The following is an 18,317-nucleotide window of genomic DNA, read 5'->3' as shown; positions in this document are numbered from 1 at the left end:
TGAGTTCGAGCCCCACATCAGGTTTAGAATTTACTTAATAAGAAATAAAAATAAAAATAAATAATGCTGCGCTTCAGCCCTTCTCTTTGGGACTTGCCTCACCTCCAGTGGCTTTTCAGATGCAAAGTTTCCTGCCACCTCATGAGAGAAAGTCACTTCCTGTAATCCCTTAGTTCAGACTTACTAAGGTTATTAGTGAGCGACAGAAGCCATCTCTGGATAATTTAAGAAGAGACAGACGGAAGCATTTCCTCCACTGGCCCTGAAACTGTCTGTGTCCTTGTGTGCCGGATTCTGAGGTGTCCCTGAGCCCCAAAAGGTGAGCCATCTCAGGCTGCAGATTGAGACAACCAGAATTTCCAGGCTCAGTGGAGGACACGCCTACTGTCCAGTGTAGAGAGGCCTCGTGGGGTGCCCAAGTCCAGGGGCAAGGCGAAGGTGGGTCCTTTGGTGCTCCCCGGTGTGGTTCCCCTTCCCCAGGGAGACCCACCCTGAGCTCCCCAAAGCGACAGACTGTCTCCGCATCTCTGATAGAGCCTGGCCCCAGGGCTGAGTGCAGAATAAAAGCCCTGGGAACACTTTCTGATCCCTCTAAGGTGGCTTCTGGCTGCTTCCTCTCCCCACCTCCAGCTCCTCCCCAGCCTTGCCCCTTAAGCACCGCAGGCTGAAGGCTCCAGGAGAGCAGGCCTACCTTAAGCCCCTTGGCTCTCTTTCAGGGTGAATTTCTGACAGCCGAGCGCTTTCTTCCCCACCCCCCTCTCCAATCTTTCATTGTTCTTGTTGCAAATGCCGGAGAAAAGCAGGCCGGGCCCTACTCTCCAACACCTCCCTCGCAGAAAAGCATTTGACAACCGGTTCCCATGGCAACAGCTTTCTTTGAAATAATTTCTTGTGCGGCGTGCCAGACCCCGCCTCTCTCTTCTGGAGAGTAATGGCCAGCATCGAAAATGAGATCGGAGGAGACAAGGAGAGAGCATCGGGACCAGCGGAGCCCGCGGGCCGACAAGAGGGCTCTCCAGGGCCCGGGAGGGCGCGTCTGGGCGTGTGTCCTTGGGGCCACGCTGGTGCCCAGCAAGGGGTTAACAGATGAGGTCTCAGGAAAGCTGACAGTGGCATCAACAGGCGCTATTTAGAGCAGCATGGGAGCGGCAGAGCTCTCTAATTTTGGAAAAGGGCCATGTTCGCACTTTTCCGAGCAGCAGCGTCTGCCCTGGAAGCTGCTGGCTTCCCCCCCCCCCCTTTTTTTTTTTTTTTTTTGGTTTCTTTGTCAGTCTTGGCACATGGGTAGTGCTTTCCGCTCAGGGGAGAGCCGCCCCTGGCCTCTGCCCCTCGCCCTTGTCCCCACTGAGCTAAGCAGTGGGAGACGCCAGACTTGGCTTCTGTTACAGGTGGATGTGCCCCTCACCCCCAATCTTACGTGGAAGCCTTAACTCCCAAGACCTCGGAATGGGACTTTGGGAGATAGGGCCTTTAAGGAAGTGGTAAAGTTAAAACGAGGTTATTAGGGTGGGTCCTAATCCAATCTGATGATGTGCTCTTAAGAATAGAAAGTTTGGTGGCGCCTGGGTGGCTCAGGCAGCTGATCGTCTTTTAGTTTCAGCTCAGGTCACGATCTCACAGTCTGTGAGTTGGAGCCCGGGACTGGGCTCTGCGCTGACAGTGCAGAGTCGGCTTGGGATTCTCTCTCTCTGTCCCCTCCCTCCACCCCACCTCAAAATTAACAAATAAACTTAAAAAAGAGTAGGAAATTTGAAGAGACACCAGAGATGTGCAAGCACAGAGCAAGGGTTGAACAAGGACACGGTAAGACAGCCATCAGCAAGCCAAGGAGAGAGGCTGCAGGAGAAACCAGCTTGCCGGCACCTTGATCTTGGACTTCCAGCCTCCAGAACTGTGAGAAGCTGATAATGTCTGTTGTTAAAGACGCCTGGTGGGTGGTACTTTGTTATGGTGGCCGAAGCAAACTAATGGGCTGCTGGGGCTCCGAAGCGATCCCCTCTGGGCTGCTGGGGCTCCATTGGTCAGGCTCGGGAAAGTCAGCCTAAAATCATTCTGCTCTACCGTCCCCTTGAGAGAGGGTTGGGGCGCGCCAGGTGCCCCAGCAAGCTCACTGCCCTCCCTGTGTGACCTGATACACTTGTGTCCTGACGAGTCTGAAGGTCTTTTCTCTCCCTGACTGCAGCGTCCTGCGAAGTTGCTGTTGGAGGCCCAGCCATCCACTGCTCAGAGCGACAGGAGGCAAAGGCAGGTCTGAGCGATTCAGCCTCCGGAGCCCAGGGCCACATAAATGGTTGTGTCCTTGCTTCTTCCCCTCACCCACCTTCAGCATATATTTAATGTATGAGATCCCATAATGGGATTCCTTGACGTTCTTTCCCTGTGTATCCCGGCCACTGGGACTGTGCTTAGCATGGAGACACTGCGTAAGTGTTTCTGAATACATTACTGGATCTTATTCCGGCCAAGAGAAAGGACGTTCTTGCTCTTTTGTTCCTAATGTGTTTTGCTTGGTTTTTGTTCTGTTTTAGAGAAGACGAGCAAGTAAGTGGCTTGCCTGAGGGCCAGAGAGAGGCAAAACCAGCACTAAACCCAAGGTCTCCTGGATCTCCGCTCAGGAATTATTCTGCTCTGCTATCCAGTAAACTTAACACACAGCTAACTGTGTGGTACGCCCGCGAGAGAAAGGACAACACCTATATTTTCAGTCAAGCATTTTGTCCCAGGGGCAGCAGCCAAGTGTGAATGTATTTGTTATGTTTCAAAGGGCAGGATATCATTTTGTGTACTTACCAGTAGTTACCTCTTCCAGCTCTCCATTCCCTTCATTCTAACTTTCAATAGCTCCCTAGGTCCATAGTTCCGAGCAAAGAGATTGCACCCAGGAAGCACTCAATACAACTTAAAAAATGAGTTAATGGATAGGGGCTTAGTCGTTAAGCATCTGACTTGGGCTCAAGTCGTGATTTCACGGTTCGTGAGTTCGAACCCCACTTCAGGTGAGCCCCACTTCTCTCTCTCCCTCTCTTTCTCCCTCTGCCTCTCGCTCACTTGCACTCCCCCTTTAAAATAAAACCAGGGGCGCCTGGGTGGCACAGTAGGTTAAGCGTTCGACTTCAGCCAGGTCACGATCTCCCGGTCCGTGAGTTCGAGCCCCGCGTCGGGCTCTGGGCTGATGGCTCAGAGCCTGGAGCCTGTTTCCGATTCTGTGTCTCCCTCTCTCTCTGCCCCTCCCCCGTTCATGCTCTGTCTCTCTCTGTTCCAAAAATAAATAAACGTTGAAAAAAAAATTTTTAAATAAAACCAAATAAAATAAAATAAATAAAATAAAATATAAAATAAGATAAATAAAATAAAATAAAATGAATTAATGGATAAATGAAAGCAGAAACAATTCTCTTTTTAAAACATTTTTTAACATGTGTTCATTTTTGAGAGACAGAGAGACAGAGCGCAAGTGGGGGAGGGCAGAGAAAGAGGAGACACAGAATCTGCAGCAGGCTCCAGGCTCTGAGCTGTCAGCACAGAGCCCGATGCAGGCCTTGAACCCATGAGATCATGAGCTGAGCTGAATTCGGATGCTTAACCGACTAAGCCACCCAGGTGCCCCGAAAGCAGAAATAATTCTTAATTCTTCCCCTTGGCATCACATGTTCTCCATAACCTGGTCCCTAATTTCCAGTCTTCACAGACATGACCCTTTGCTCAAGCTGGCTCCGTTTCCTCTCTGGTTCCAGAAAAATGCATCCATTGCAACTCTGCTCTGGTTGCCCCCCCAGACTCGGGTCATCCTTCTCTCCCTTATTTGTCCATCCTGACGTTGCTCACATCTTCCAGCTTAACTGCAGCTCCCCCCCGCCCCCTGCCTCCCCTTCTGGCCTGCTGCACGAATAAGAATAATGGGATTTGGGGTCTGGGAGGCGTGGATGGAGGAAAAAGAACCTGCAGAGCATCCTGAAATAGGAGTACAGGTCTTTGAATTACATCTTCTTTAGGAAGAAAATCTGGAGAGACAGAAGCAGAGGTATGGCCAAAAAGCTAGACTTACATTTTTTGTCCATGATGCAATGCCTACTATGACAGCAGACTTACCTTCTTGCTGTAAACACCAATCAGCTGGATAAAATGTATGACAAAGTGTTTTCAGACATTAGATACTAGGCGGTGCAGGATCATGGTTCCTGATAGGAGACAAATGAGATGAGCCCTAGGATTGCCCTGGGTTTCTACATGGAGACACTTTCTTGGTCATGGGTGCAAGGAAGTGGTACTCAAGCAGAGATAGTCATCTCTTTTTTTTTTTTTTTTTCAACGTTTTAAATTTATTTTTGGGACAGAGAGAGACAGAGCATGAATGGGGGAGGGGCAGAGAGAGAGGGAGACACAGAATCGGAAACAGGTTCCAGGCTCCGAGCCATCAGCCCAGAGCCTGACGCGGGGCTCGAACTCACGGACCGCGAGATCGTGACCTGGCTGAAGTCGGACGCTTAACCGACTGCGCCACCCAGGCGCCCCAGTCATCTCTTGAGTTGAAGGGAGGCCAGAATATTGGAATTTTCCAGGCAGAGTATCAGAAAGAAGGGAGTTCGTGTCCCAGATAGTGTCCCTCGAGTCTTTAATTAAATACTTAAATTATATGCTTCTATAGGAAAACACTCACCATCATCAGGCCAAGAAAACTACAAATCCTAAAACCGAACAATTTCCAGAGCTCACACAGGGCTTGGAATTGCTTGAGTCATGACTAACTGAAAGAGAGAAACCTCTTTGAGCACCTGGATGGTTCACCGGACTCCAGGAGGATCATGCATTACCTAGTAGGTCTAAATTACTCCTAGCTGACTTCTTTTAATAAAGTTTAAAAACAAGCCCCGAAAGGTTAATAGCTGTTTACCTCTCTGCCAAAAGTAACTTCAACACCCTTTAAAGGAAGAGAACAAAATTTGGACATTCGACAACCTAATATTCACAATGACTAGAGTATTGTCAGGGTTAAGTAGTCAGAGTTCAACCAGAGAAGAATGAATAGGGGACTATCATCTCTCTATTATCTATCTATCTATCCACATATCACTCTATCTATCCATCCTTCTTCCATCTATCCATCTGTCTATCTATCATCTATCTAGTTGACCCTTGAACAATATGGGTTTAAACTGCATGGGTCCACTTCTACCCAGATTTTTTTTTATAAGTACAGTACATGATTATAAATGTAGTTTCTCTTCCTTATGATTTCCTTAATAACACTTTCTTTTCTTTAGCTTACTTTATTGTAAGAATATTGTATATAACATATACAAAACACGTGTTCATCGGCTGTTTATATTATCGGTAAGGCTTCCAGTCAACTGTGGGCTATTAGTAGTTAAGTTTTGGGGGAGTCAAAAGTTTTATACAGACTTTTGACCCACAGGGAGTTGACGCCTCTAACACCTGTGTTGTTCAAGGCTCAGTGTATAAGAAATATATATGTGTGCCTTTCAGCTGGAACCACCATCTTCCAATAATTTGCCAAAATGACCAACATAAAGGGAAAGAGGAAAGGTACTTGCTCTCTGGACCTTTCAGAAAACATGGAATTGTTCCTTCTGCCACATACATGCAAATCTACAAAAAGATGATATTGTAGACATTGACTGAATGGGTGCTGTTCAAAAAGGAATGTTCCACAAATGTTACCACGGCAAAACTGGAAGGATCTACAGTGTTACCCAGCATGCTGTTGACATTGTTGAAAGCAAATTAAGGGCAAGATTCTTGCCAAGAGAATTAATGTACGTATTAAGCATATTAAGCACTCATAGAGCCGAGATTGCTTCCTGAAGTGTGTGAAGGGAAATTCTCAGAAAAAGAAGGCTGCCAAAGAGAAAGATACTTGGGTTCAACTGAGGGGCCAGCCTGCTCCACCCAGAGAAGCACACTTTGTGAGAACCAAAGGAAAGGAGCCTGAGTTGCTGGAACCCGTTCCCTATGAATTCATGGCATGATCGATGTGAAAAAAACAAACCAAAAAAAAAAAAAAAACCAAAAAAACCCCCAAAAAACAAAAAACCCTCAAGACAGTAATAAAAAGAAAAGGAAAAAGAAAAACAAGAAATGTGTGTGTGTGTGGATTTATTAGAAGAGGGCTTACACAATTATGGGAGTTGGTTCAACAAACTTGAAGTCTGTAGTGCAGTCAAGAAGGAGAGATCATGGCAGGCTGAAAGCAAGAGGAGGAAGAAAACAGCACAGCACTTTCAGACCCGGTTGTTGTTTGGAGTCTCTGAGTTCAGGGAGGTCTGAGCCCTTTTTTTTTTTTTTTAATTTTTTACAGAGCGCGAGCAGGGGAGGAACAGAAACAGAAGGAGACACAGAATCCGAAGCAGGCTCCAGGCTCTGAGATGTCAGCACAGAGCTCGACATGGGGCTCGAACCCACGAACCGAGAGATCATGACCCGAGCCGAAGTCGGACACTTAACCCGCTGAGCCACCCAGGTGCCACCCCCCCTTTTTTTAATGTTTATTTATTTTTGAAGGAGAGAGAGACAGAGCTTGAGCGGGGAAGGGGCAGAGAGAGAGGGAGACATAGAATCCAAAATGGGCTCCAGGCTCTGAGCTGTCAGCACAAAGCCTTATGCTGGGGTTGAACTCACGAACTTTGAGGTCATGACCTGAGCCGAAGTCGGACGCTTAACCGACTGACCCACCCAACCGCCCCCATCTGGGTCCTCTTTTAAAGGCTTCCAAATGATAAAGTCAGGCCCATTTATCTCCATTTTATTAACTTAAAGACAACTGAATATGGACTTGAATCGCGTCTGCAAAATTCCTTCAAAACAGCACCTAGATGTGTGTTTGATTGAATAATTTGGAGAAGGTGTGTGTATGTCTTACATAATCGTTGCTACTTCCCCTTTATTCTCCATCTTCCAGGAGAGAATATGCCTTGTACCTTAACCTAATTGGAAACATACGAGAAAAATAATTCTGGAGACTATAGTTCAGCTTAGCCAACTTGACATATCACAAAGCCATCTTCAGCATCCATTAAAAAAAAAATACTAGACATTCAATGAAGCAGGAAAATGGAACCCATAACCAGGAGAGAAATATAAATAGATCTAGATATTACAGAAATTGTGGAATTAATAGAAAAGGACTTTTAAAACTCCATAATTATCATACTTAAGGTTTTTAAGGAGTACTTGGCTGGCTCAGTTGGTAGAGCATGTGATTCTTGATCTCAGGGGTCAGGAGTTCAAGTCCCACATTGGGAGCAGAGATTACTTAAAAAGTAAATAAATAAAACCACATTATTAGAAAAAATAATTTAAAGGAAAAACTGAAGTTAATGAGATAAAAAGAAGCCATTAAAGGAACCAAATGGGACATCTAGAGCAGAAAATTAAATATCCAACATGAAAAATTTACCACATGGGCCTAAATATAGACTGGAGACTGCAGAAGAAAAAAATAAAAAACTTGCAGACATAGTAGTAGAAACTTTCAAAGTTGAAGCACGGAGAGGAAAAAAAGGCTGGAAAAAGGAACAGAGTCTCAGTCACTGTTAGGACAATATCCAGCAGCCTAACACAGGCAGCCGGAGTTCTGAAAAGACAGTAGAATCAGAAAAATAGTTTGAAAAAACAGTCAAAAAATTTCCAAACTTCAAAGAAGCTCAACAAACACCAAGCAGAATAAATGCCACATTAAAGCACATCATAATCTAAATGATGAAAACCAGGAAGAAAAAGAAAATCTTAAAGAAACCAGAGGGAAAAAAATGCATTAGATACAGGAGAACAATCATGAGATCTATCACAGTATTTTTGTCAATAAAACTGCAAGCCAGAAGATAAAAGAATGACTTTAGTGGGCTACAATAAAACAGACAAACAAACAAACAAACAAAAAAACCCTTGAATTCTATATTGAGTCAAAATATTCTAAAAAAAGTATAGATAAAATCAAGACCTTTTCATATAAACAAGCTAAGATAATTCATTGCCAATAGACTAGCACTAAAGAAATCGTTTCCTCAGGCTGAAAGAAAATGATATTAGATGGAAAGTCAGCTATACGCACAAAAAAAATGAAGAGTGCTAAAAATATTAAATGAGTGAGTAAATCTAGGATGTTTGTCCTAGTTTTTAAATCTGCTTAAAAGAGGGGCGCCTGGGTGGCGCAGTCGGTTAAGCGTCCGACTTCAGCCAGGTCATGATCTCGCAGTCCGTGAGTTCGAGCCCCACATCAGGCTCTGGGCTGATGGCTCGGAGCCTGGAGCCTGTTTCCGATTCTGTGTCTCCCTCTCTCTCTGCCCCTCCCCTGTTCATGCTCTTTCTCTCTCTGTCCCAAAAATAAATAAAACGTTGAAAAAAAAAATTAAAAAAAAAATCTGCTTAAAAGAAAATTGAACCCAGAAGACTTTTGTTTTCAACCAAGATGGAATAATAGGGATTGGAGTTACTTTTTTTTTTTTTTTTTTTTTGGTCAGAAACAACCAGAAGCAAAAAAACAACAACAACAAAAAAACAAAAAACAAAAAAAACAAAAAAAAACAACAAAAAACACTTCATAGGATATTGACACTCAGGCATCAAAGGCTAGTGTTCCCTGAGAATCAGGAAACAAATGAAATGATGCCCCTAGATGTTGTCACTTAATTGCCTGAGGAAAATTTGATTGTAGGGCAGGGAGAGGGAACCCAAGTAAAGCTTGGTGAGCTCCTGAGTTACATATATGGAGGTGGGAACACAAGGAGAATTCATAGAATTCATAAGCCAGAGTAGTGGAGATAAGAGACCTTTCACACAGTGAGAATTCCAGAGATCTGCAGAAGGTTCCCCTAAAAGATCCAGCTAAGTATTGATTAGCTCATCTGTGTGAAGAAACTATCTAATGCTGAGAAAAGAATCACTTAAAAGAATTAGTCAGAACAGTCCTTGGTATTCATACCAGGCCCAGGAATCGTGCCTGTTCCCACAAGCCGGAATAGAAAGTTTCTTAATTCATGGGGCCTTAAGTAGAGTACTTTGAGATTTTGCCTCAGTACTGGAATAAAATTAGACTCAGATTAAATTCTATTCCAGTGTTGCCTAACAACGCTTAAAAGCAAAGTCAAAAAGATAAAGCTATTACCAAGTAACTTGCCCATATCCCAGAACAAAGCTCAAGAATATTTATAAGATTAAAAAAAAATTATCCAGCAGGCAAAATTCACAATGTCTGGCAAAACTTACCAGACATGCACAGAAACAGAAGTATGTGACTCATAATGAAAAGAAAATAAATTGAAAGTGACCCAGAAATGACTCAGAAGATAGAATTAGTAGAAGAAATCATTAAAACAATTATTAGGACTGTATTCCATATGTTTAAGAAGCTAGAAGAAAGATTAAGCATGATAAGTACACCTATACAAAAAAGGCCCAAATTAAAATTGTACAGTTGGAAAACTAGAAATAAACTGAAATAAACAATATACTGAAAGAGATCAGAAAAGATTAGCAATTGCAGAAGAAAAGATTAAGAACTAGAAGACATAGCAAGAAGAAACCAAAAACAAAAAGTCCAAAAAAATAAAAAAGACAGAGCCACAGTGAGTTGGGGCACAATTTTATGTGGCCTAAAATACATGAGATTGGAGTTACCAAAGGGAGGAGGAAACCAACAAAATAGCTGAAGAAATAATGGTCAAAGTCTTTCCAAATGTGATGAAAGCTATATACTCATAGCTAGATCAAGGACATTTAATGAACTCCAAGTAGAAGAAATATGAAGAAACTACACCAAGGCACATAATAATAAAATTGCTTAATACCAGAGATAAAGATAAAAATCTTAAAAGTAGCCATAGATAAAGGACACATTATATATAAAAGAACAAAGATAAGGATGCCAACAGCTTTCCCATTGGAAACCAAAAGCTAGAATTTAGAAGAGCAACATCTTTAAAGTGCTGGGAAAAAAAAAAAAAAAAAAACTCAGCCTAGAATTTGTCACTCAGCATAAATATCTTTCAAAAAAGAATGTGAAATAAAGACACTTTTAGATATTCAGACATACAAAAGCTGAAAGAACTCATCCAGTCAACTGACACAGTGAGAAATGTTAAAGGAAGTCCTTCAAGCAGAAGTAAAATGATACAAGATGAAAACTTGGATCTATACCAAGGAATGAAGAACACTGGTTGTGGCAACTACATAAAGACATATGTTACATGTTTTAATTGTTTAAGTTGCTTTAACAATAATTTAATGTTTAAACCAAAAATAATAATGTATTTTGGGCTTATAACACGTGTAGTAGTAAAATGTATGACAATAGCACAAAGCCAAGGGAGGGGGGAATGGCAGTGCACTAATGTAAGATATTTATACTGTATGTGAAATGATACAACATCACTTGAAGTTAGGCTGTGGTAAAAATAACCACTAAAAGAATGCAACAAATAGTTATATTTAATAAGCCAACAAAAGAAATAAAATGAATCGTTAAAAAATACTCAATCCAAAAGAGGACAGAAAAAGAGGGAAAAAAGAACAGAAAACATATGGTCAAATAAACATCATATGGCAATACTAAGAATCACACTAAATGTCAATGGTTTAAACAGCTAATTAAAAGGCTGAGATTGTTAGCTTAAGATCAAACTACCTGCTATCTACAAGTAACATACATTAAATTAAAAAGATGTAATAGACCATAAGTGAAAGGATTGGAAAAATAATACTATGCTAACACGAATCAAAGAAGGCTGGAGACAAAGCAGATTTCATAGCAAAGAATACTGCCTGAAATAAAGACAGTAATTTCAAAATGATAAAGGGGTCAAGTAATCAAGAAGACAACATTCCTATGTTTTTATGAACCTACTAACAGAGCCACAAAATACACGGAGCAAAATTGATAGAACCACAGAGAGAAATAAACAGATTCACAACTCCAGTCAAAGATTGAAAACTTTTTCAAAAAATTCATTTAAAAAGTAGATTTAAATTCAGTAAGGCTAGAGAAGACTTGAACAATATAGACTTACCTGACTTAATTGACATTTAGAGAACACTCAGTGAGTGCTGAATTCACATTATTTTTAGGTACATATGAAACATTTATACATGATGGGACGTATAACTAATCTCAATAAAGCTGAAAAGATTCTACCATCATTTTTATTTATTTTATTTTTTAAGTAATCTCTATGGCCAACACAGGGTGCAAATTCATGACCCTGAGATCAAGAGTCAAGTGCTCTACTGATGAAGCCAGCCAAGTACCCCTGAAAAGATTCTAAATAACCATAAAGGAATTCAATTATAAACCCAGACCAGAAAATATCTCAAAAGATACATAAATATTTGTAAATGAAATAACACACTTCTAAATAGGCCATGGGTCCAAGCAAAAGTCAAAAAGGAAACTAGAAAATTATTTTGAACTGAATGGCATTCAAAATACGACATATCAAAATTTGTGGGTGAGCAGAAAAGAAAGAAAAGAAGTTAGTAAAATCAGAGCGGAAATAAGTGGAAAAGGAAGTGGAAAAACATTAGAGAAAATAAATATGACTAAAAGCTGGTTTTTTGAGAACAGCAATAAAATTGATAAATCTCTTGCTAGATTGGTCAGGAAGAGGGAAGACACAATCAACGAGAGAGAAGAAAAAGAGGTGATTTCACAGATACTAAAAGGACAATAAAGAGTATTATGAAAAATTTGTAACAATAAATTGACAACTTCTATAAAACCCCAAAATTCCACAAGAAGACAGAGATAACCTATGTAGCCTTACATATATTAAAGGAATTGAATTTGTAGTTAAAACCTTTCTTACATGTTTTCATAAAGAAAACTCCAGTCCCAGAAGGATTAACTGGTGAATTCTAACTTAAGGAAGAAATAATGCCAAATCCAACCAACTTCTTCCAGAAAACTCAAAAGGAGGGAATAGTTGTCAATTCCTGATATAAGATCAGCATTGCTGTTGTTTCAAAACCAGACAAAGAAAGTACAAAAGGCAAAACTAATGACCAGTATTCCTCATACACATAGGTGAGGAAATTCTTAAAATTTAGCTTGAAAATCCAATTCAAAAATGTGTAAGATTTATAAAAAGTCCAGTGTGCCACAACCAAATGAGATTTATTCCGGGAATGCAAGGTTGGTTTAAAACTTGCAAATCATTTAAAGCAACTCCCCCCATAAATAGACTAAAAAAGAATACCATACGCTTGTCTCAATAGATACAAATGACAAAATCCAAGATTCCTTAGTGTTACAAACTTCCTCAAAGTGATAGTGTATGGAGCTAGTTTTCTGTTGATGTGTAGCAAATTAGCACAAACTCAGAAATTTAAAATGCCACCATTTATTACCCAACACCCTGTAGATCAGAAGTCAGAGGGTTGCCTGGGTGGGTCTGTCAGTTAAGCATCCACCTTTGCCTCAGGTCCTAATCTCGCGTTCGTGAGTTCAAGCCCCACATTGGGCACACTGCTGTCCGCACAGAGCCCACTTCAGACCTTCTGTCCTCTCTCTCTGCCCCTCTCTTGCCCTCTCACTCTCTCTCTCTCTCTCTCAAAAATAAACATTAAAAAAAAAAAAGAAGAAGTCAGAGCGGGCTGGCATAGATTCTCTGCTCAGAATCTCACATTCACAGTATTGGCTGGGCAGGGGTCTCATCTGGAGGCCCTGAGGAAGAATCTACTCACTTTCAAGCTCATTCAGGTTGTTGGCAGAACCCAGTTTTAAGTTTTAGGTTATAGGTATGAGATTTATGTTTCTGGTAGCCTGGGTCTGCCATCAACTTCCCAGGGCCCACATTTCTTCTCAATGGCCCCTTCCATCTTCAAAGCAGCAATCACGTGTCAAGTTCTCACTCATACTTTCGATCTGTCTGACTTCCCTTTCTATCAACCACAGAAAGGTATCTGACTTTTTAAAAAGATTTTTTTTTGTTGTTTTTAGAGCAGCTTTGGGTTCACAGCAAAATTGAAGGGAGGATACAGAGATTTCCCATATGTCCCCTGCCCCACACATGCACAGCGTCTCCCGTTTTCAACATCTCCTACCAGAGCATCTTGTATCAACAGCCCCTACCATTATCTACATTCCCTACATTTGTTACAATTGATGAATCTGTATTGGCACATCATTAGTCCATTGTTTACCTTATACTCACTCTTGATGTTGTATATGGGTGTGAACACACACATTTGATGGGTGTGAACAAATGTGTAATGGTATGTATCCATCATTATAATATCATACAGAATATTTTCACTGCCCCAAAAAAGTCCTCTGTTCTCTGCTGATTTATCCCTCCCCTTCACCCTAACCCCAGGCAAATACTGTTGTCTTTTTTAAAATGGTTTCCATAGTTATGTATCTAAGAATGTCACATTGTTGGAATCATACAATAAGTAGCCTTTCCAAATTGGCTTCTTTCACTTAGTAATATGCATTCAAAACTTACTCCATGTCTTTTTCAAGGTTTGGAGAGCTTGTTTCTTTTTAGCACTGAATAATATTCCATTGTCTGGATGTACTACAGTTTATTTACACCTTCACCTACGGAAGGATATCTTGGTAGTTTCTAAGTTTGAGCAATTATGGATAAAGCTGTTATAAACATCTGTGGGCAGGTTTTTGTGTGGACATAAGTTGTCAACTCCTTTGGGTAAATACCAAAGAGTGCAATTACTGGATCATATGTTAAGAGTATGTTTAGTTTTGTAAGAAACTGCTAAACTGTCTTCCAAGGAGACTGCACCATTTTGCATTGCCCTCAACAATAAATGTGAGTTTCTGTTGCTCCATATCCTTCTGAGCATTTGTTATTATTAGTGTTCCTAATAATAGGATTTAGGCCATTCTAATGGATGTGTAATGGAATCTCGTCATTTTAATTTTCATTTCCCTGATGACATGATGTGCAACATTTTTTTACATGCTTGTCATCTGTATATCTTCTATGATGAAGTGTCTGTTAAGGTCTTTGACCCATGGACGTCTCTAATTTTAAGGGCTCCTGTGATTATTAGATAAGCCCACAGATAATCTCCCTCTTAAGGTCAACTGTGCCATATAACATAACAACACACGACAACACGTAACAACACATAGCAACATGTAACAACACATAACAACACATAACACAACATAACATAACATTACATAACTGTGGGAGGGATATCTTATCCTATTCACAGGTTCCAGGGCATGGGAGTAAATGAAGATTATCCAAATGAGAACAAACAAAAGCTACTTCTTTAGCACTTGCAAGGGAGGCAGACACTATCATTTGCATTTAGCAAACACTCAAAGTCAGGCTGGGGAGGTGGAAGGCTTTGTAGTGGAAAAAGAGAAGGCTTAGGGTATGTCCTGGTTGGACAAACTGTAGGAAAACTGGAAGGGGGCTAAATAGAAGCAGGACATGTTAGGGGAGCACATTTGGCTTTCTGTTATTGTTCTTTTTTTTTTTTTAAGTTTATTTATTTATTTTGAGAGAAAGAGAGTGGGCGAGGGGCAGAGAGTGAGAATCCCAGCACCGTGCCCTATGTGGAGTTTGAACTCACAAACTGTGAAGTCATGACCTGAGCGGAGACGAAGAGTCAGATGCTTAACCCACTGAGCCACCCAGGTGCCCCTCTCTTATTGTTCTTAAGCTGGAAGTGGGAAATAATTAGGGAAGCTGGCAGTTATTGGCCAAGGGCTGACTGTTTGGGGCTAGTTGCTGCAGGAGTTGTGGGTCAGAGTTCTACTTTTATACATGGTCTGACCATTGTCAGTTTGTATATTCAATTTTTGAAAGGATTAGGAGGACTGTCTATCTTTGGGGAGCCATTTTTAGACATTCTACCTACTGTCGGTATCTATGAAAAACCAACAACTAATATCAAGCTTAATGGCAAAAGATTGAACGCTTTCCCCTTAATATCAGGAACAAGACAAGAATGTTTGTTCTCTCCACCACTATTCAGTAGGATACGGTAGGTTCTAGCCTGTGCCATAAGGCAAGAAAAAGAAATAAATGATATCCAGATTGGAAAGAAGGAAGTGAAACAATCTTTAATCTAACATGACATGATCTTTTCTGCAAAAAAATCCCATGAAATCTTTAAGAAAGCTACTACAGCTGATAAGTGAGTTCAGCAAGGTTGCAGGACACATCAATATATAAAAATTAATTGTGTTTCTATATACTAGCAACAAACAAATTAAAAGACAATATGAATTACAATAGCATTAAAAACTGAAATACTTAGGGATATATTTGACAAACTCTACATAAGACATCTCAAAACTACAAAACATTGCTATAAAAATTAAATATGACCTAGTAAATGAAAAGCTTTACCATATTAATTGATCAGAAGGTTAACTATTATGATTTCAATTATTGCCAAATTGATATATAGATTAAAGGCAATCCAAACAGAATTTCAGATGGCTTTTTTGCTAGAGATTGAAAAGCGTGTTTTAAAATTCACATGGAAATGCAAAGGACCATGAATAGCTAAAACAACTTTGAAAAAGAAGAACAAAGTTGGAAACTTTACTCGATTTCAAGACATTGTATTGCTGTTGTTTTTTAAATTTTTTAGTGTTTATTTATTTTTGAGTGAGACAGAGACAGAGTGTGAGGGAGAGGCAGAGAGAGAAGGAGACACAGAATCTGAAGCAAACTCCAGACTCTGAGCTGTCAGCACAGAGCCTGACATGGGGCTCGAACCCATGAACCGTGAGATCAGGACCTGAGCTGAAGTAGGACGCTTAACCCACTGAGCCACCCAGGTGCCCCTCATATATTGTTACAGGAAAAAGGACAGTGGGTTTTGGTGCCAAGATAGACAAAAAGATCAATAGGATACAATAGAATCCAGAATCAGGCACCTATATATATGGTCAACTGATTTTTGACAATGGTTTAAAGGCAATTTAGTAGAGAAATTATAGTCTTTTTAACAAATGGTGCTGGAACAATTGGATATCCATATGCAAAAGAGATAAAAAAAGAAGCAAAAATTGGAAGAACTAAAGGAGAGAAACAGACAAATCTACAATTATAATTGGAAATTGTAATACTCCTCTCTCAGTAATTCATAAAACATGTAGACAGAAAATGAGTAAGGAAATAGAAAAATTGTCAACCTTTTCAGCCAACTTGACTTAATTAAAACTGTGAAAATTAATAAAAAGAAAACTCATTTAGAATGGCACCAGGAGGCTAACAGGGGGAGCTTTCATGCCCAGCACTTATTTACTTATGCCCAGTAAATCCAAGAGGAGGAGACAGATGTTGTAAGTCAATAGTACTATTTTAGCAGCAGAAGAAAGATTTCTTCCTACCCTGGCAACAGCCCAGCCAATTAGAGAGAGTCACAGCTCAGCCAATGAAAAATGGCTATACTTGAACTCCCAGTTTACTCCAAAGGACTTTTAGTTTATAACAGTCCCTCCCAACTCCCCTCTACCTCTATAAAAGAGCATTTATTTCCTTTGTTCTCTGGGACTTGCTTTTGGTTTAGCCGTAGCTTGCTTGTTCTGGATTGTAATTCTCAGCTATTCTTGAATAAACCCATGTTTGTTGGTAAAAATAACTGGAAGTTTTATTTTGAAGGTTAAAAAAACTTATAACGTTCAATAGTGGAGCCCACATTGTTTTCATGGGCACATTGTACATTCACAATAGACCATATGTTAGATCATGAGAATTAAATTAGAGATTAACTTAGAAATCAGTAATGGAAAGATGATTGAAAAACCCCAAATATTGGAAATCGGACAACACATTGTTAAATAATTCACAAGTCAAAGAAGAAATCACAAGAGAAATTAGGAAATATTTTGAAATGACTACTAATGAAAACATATAAAAATGTGTGGAATGCACAGTTTATAAAGGGAAACTTATAGCTTTCAATGCTTATATTCCACCTTAAGCTAGAAAAAGAAATTAAGCACAAAGTAAGGAGACAGAAAATAATTAAGGTAAAAGCAGAAATCAATGAGATAGAAAATTAGCAAATAGAGAAATCAATAAAACCAAATTTGTGTTGTTAAAATGATCAGTAACACTGACAAGTCTCTAGTTAGAGTGATCAAGGGGGAAAGAGTAGATGCAAAATATCAGGATTGAAAGTGGGGAATACTAGGCCTCCTACAATCTTGAAAACGATACGAAGGGAATATTATGAACAATACATTTATTATGACAATAAATTTGATCGCTTAGGTGAAATGCACAAATCTTAAAATTACCAGAATCAGCTCAATAAAAAATAGAAAATTAGAATGATTTGAATTCATCATTAAAACCTTTCCTCAGAGAGTCACCTGTGTGGCTCAGTCAGTTGGGCATCTAACTCTTGATTTCAGCTCAAGTCATGATCCCAGGGTCGTGGTATGGAGCCCCATATCGGGCTCTGTGCTGAGCATGGAGTCTGCTTAAGTTCTCTCTCTCCCTCTGCCCCTCTGCCCCACTCTCTCTCTCTCTCAAATAAAACAAACAAAAACCAAACAAACAAAAACTTTCCTTAGGGGTGCCTGACTGACTCAGTTGGTAGAGCGCATGACTTAATCTCAAGGTCATGAGTTCAAGCCCCACGTTGGGTATGTAGCCTACTTTAAAAAAAAAAAAAATCTTTTTAAATCTTTATTTATTTTTGAGAGAGAGACAGAGTGTGAGCAGGGGAGGAGCAGAGAGAGAGGGAGACACAGAATCTGAAGCAGGCTCCAGGCTCCGAGCTGTCAGCACAGAGCCCGATGCAGGGCTCGAATCCACGAACTGTGAGATCATGACCTGAGCCAAAGTCGGATGCTCAACCGACTGAGCCACCTAGGCGCCCCTGGGTTCGGATGATTTTAGAGGCAAATTTTTACTAAACCTGACGTAACAAAAAAATCTTTATCCAGTGGTTTAAAGCTGTTATTGCCATGTCTTCTGGTCTGTATATTTTCTCATGAGAAATCAGCAGAATTCCTATGGTTATCCTTTTGTATGTAATATCTTAGTTTCCCTGGCTGCTCTCAAGATTTTCTTGGTTTATAGCGATTTATTTTTGGTTACAGCAGTTTGACTATGATGTATCTATGCATGATTTTCTTACACTTATTCTGTCTGGGTTGTCTGTTCTCTTATGTTTTGCTCTACTCCTTAAATTTTAATTTCTGTTGCCCTCTCCTTTGTTTCTGACATAGACTGGAAGTGTCAGGAGTAGGGGTGGGTGGGTAGGAGGCATACATGACCTCTTCTCCACTTCTTATTCCTCAATGTACATCATCAGTTCCAATCCTTGGGCTGATGACGGTGTTTGTCTACTTCATAAGCAGA

The 18,317-nt window shown here is 40.4% G+C and overlaps 1 pseudogene; it reads left to right on the top strand.

Moving 5' to 3' along the window:
- Nucleotides 1-931: 931 nt before the first annotated feature.
- Nucleotides 932-6,000, top strand: LOC122468651 (annotated as a pseudogene).
- Nucleotides 6,001-18,317: the final 12,317 nt, after the last annotated feature.

Source organism: Prionailurus bengalensis, chromosome B1, assembly GCF_016509475.1.
Source record: "Prionailurus bengalensis isolate Pbe53 chromosome B1, Fcat_Pben_1.1_paternal_pri, whole genome shotgun sequence".
NCBI lineage: Eukaryota > Metazoa > Chordata > Mammalia > Carnivora > Felidae > Prionailurus > Prionailurus bengalensis.
The sequence above is the reverse complement of the archived record's forward strand: the minus strand, read 5'-3'. Positions and strand labels throughout refer to the sequence as shown.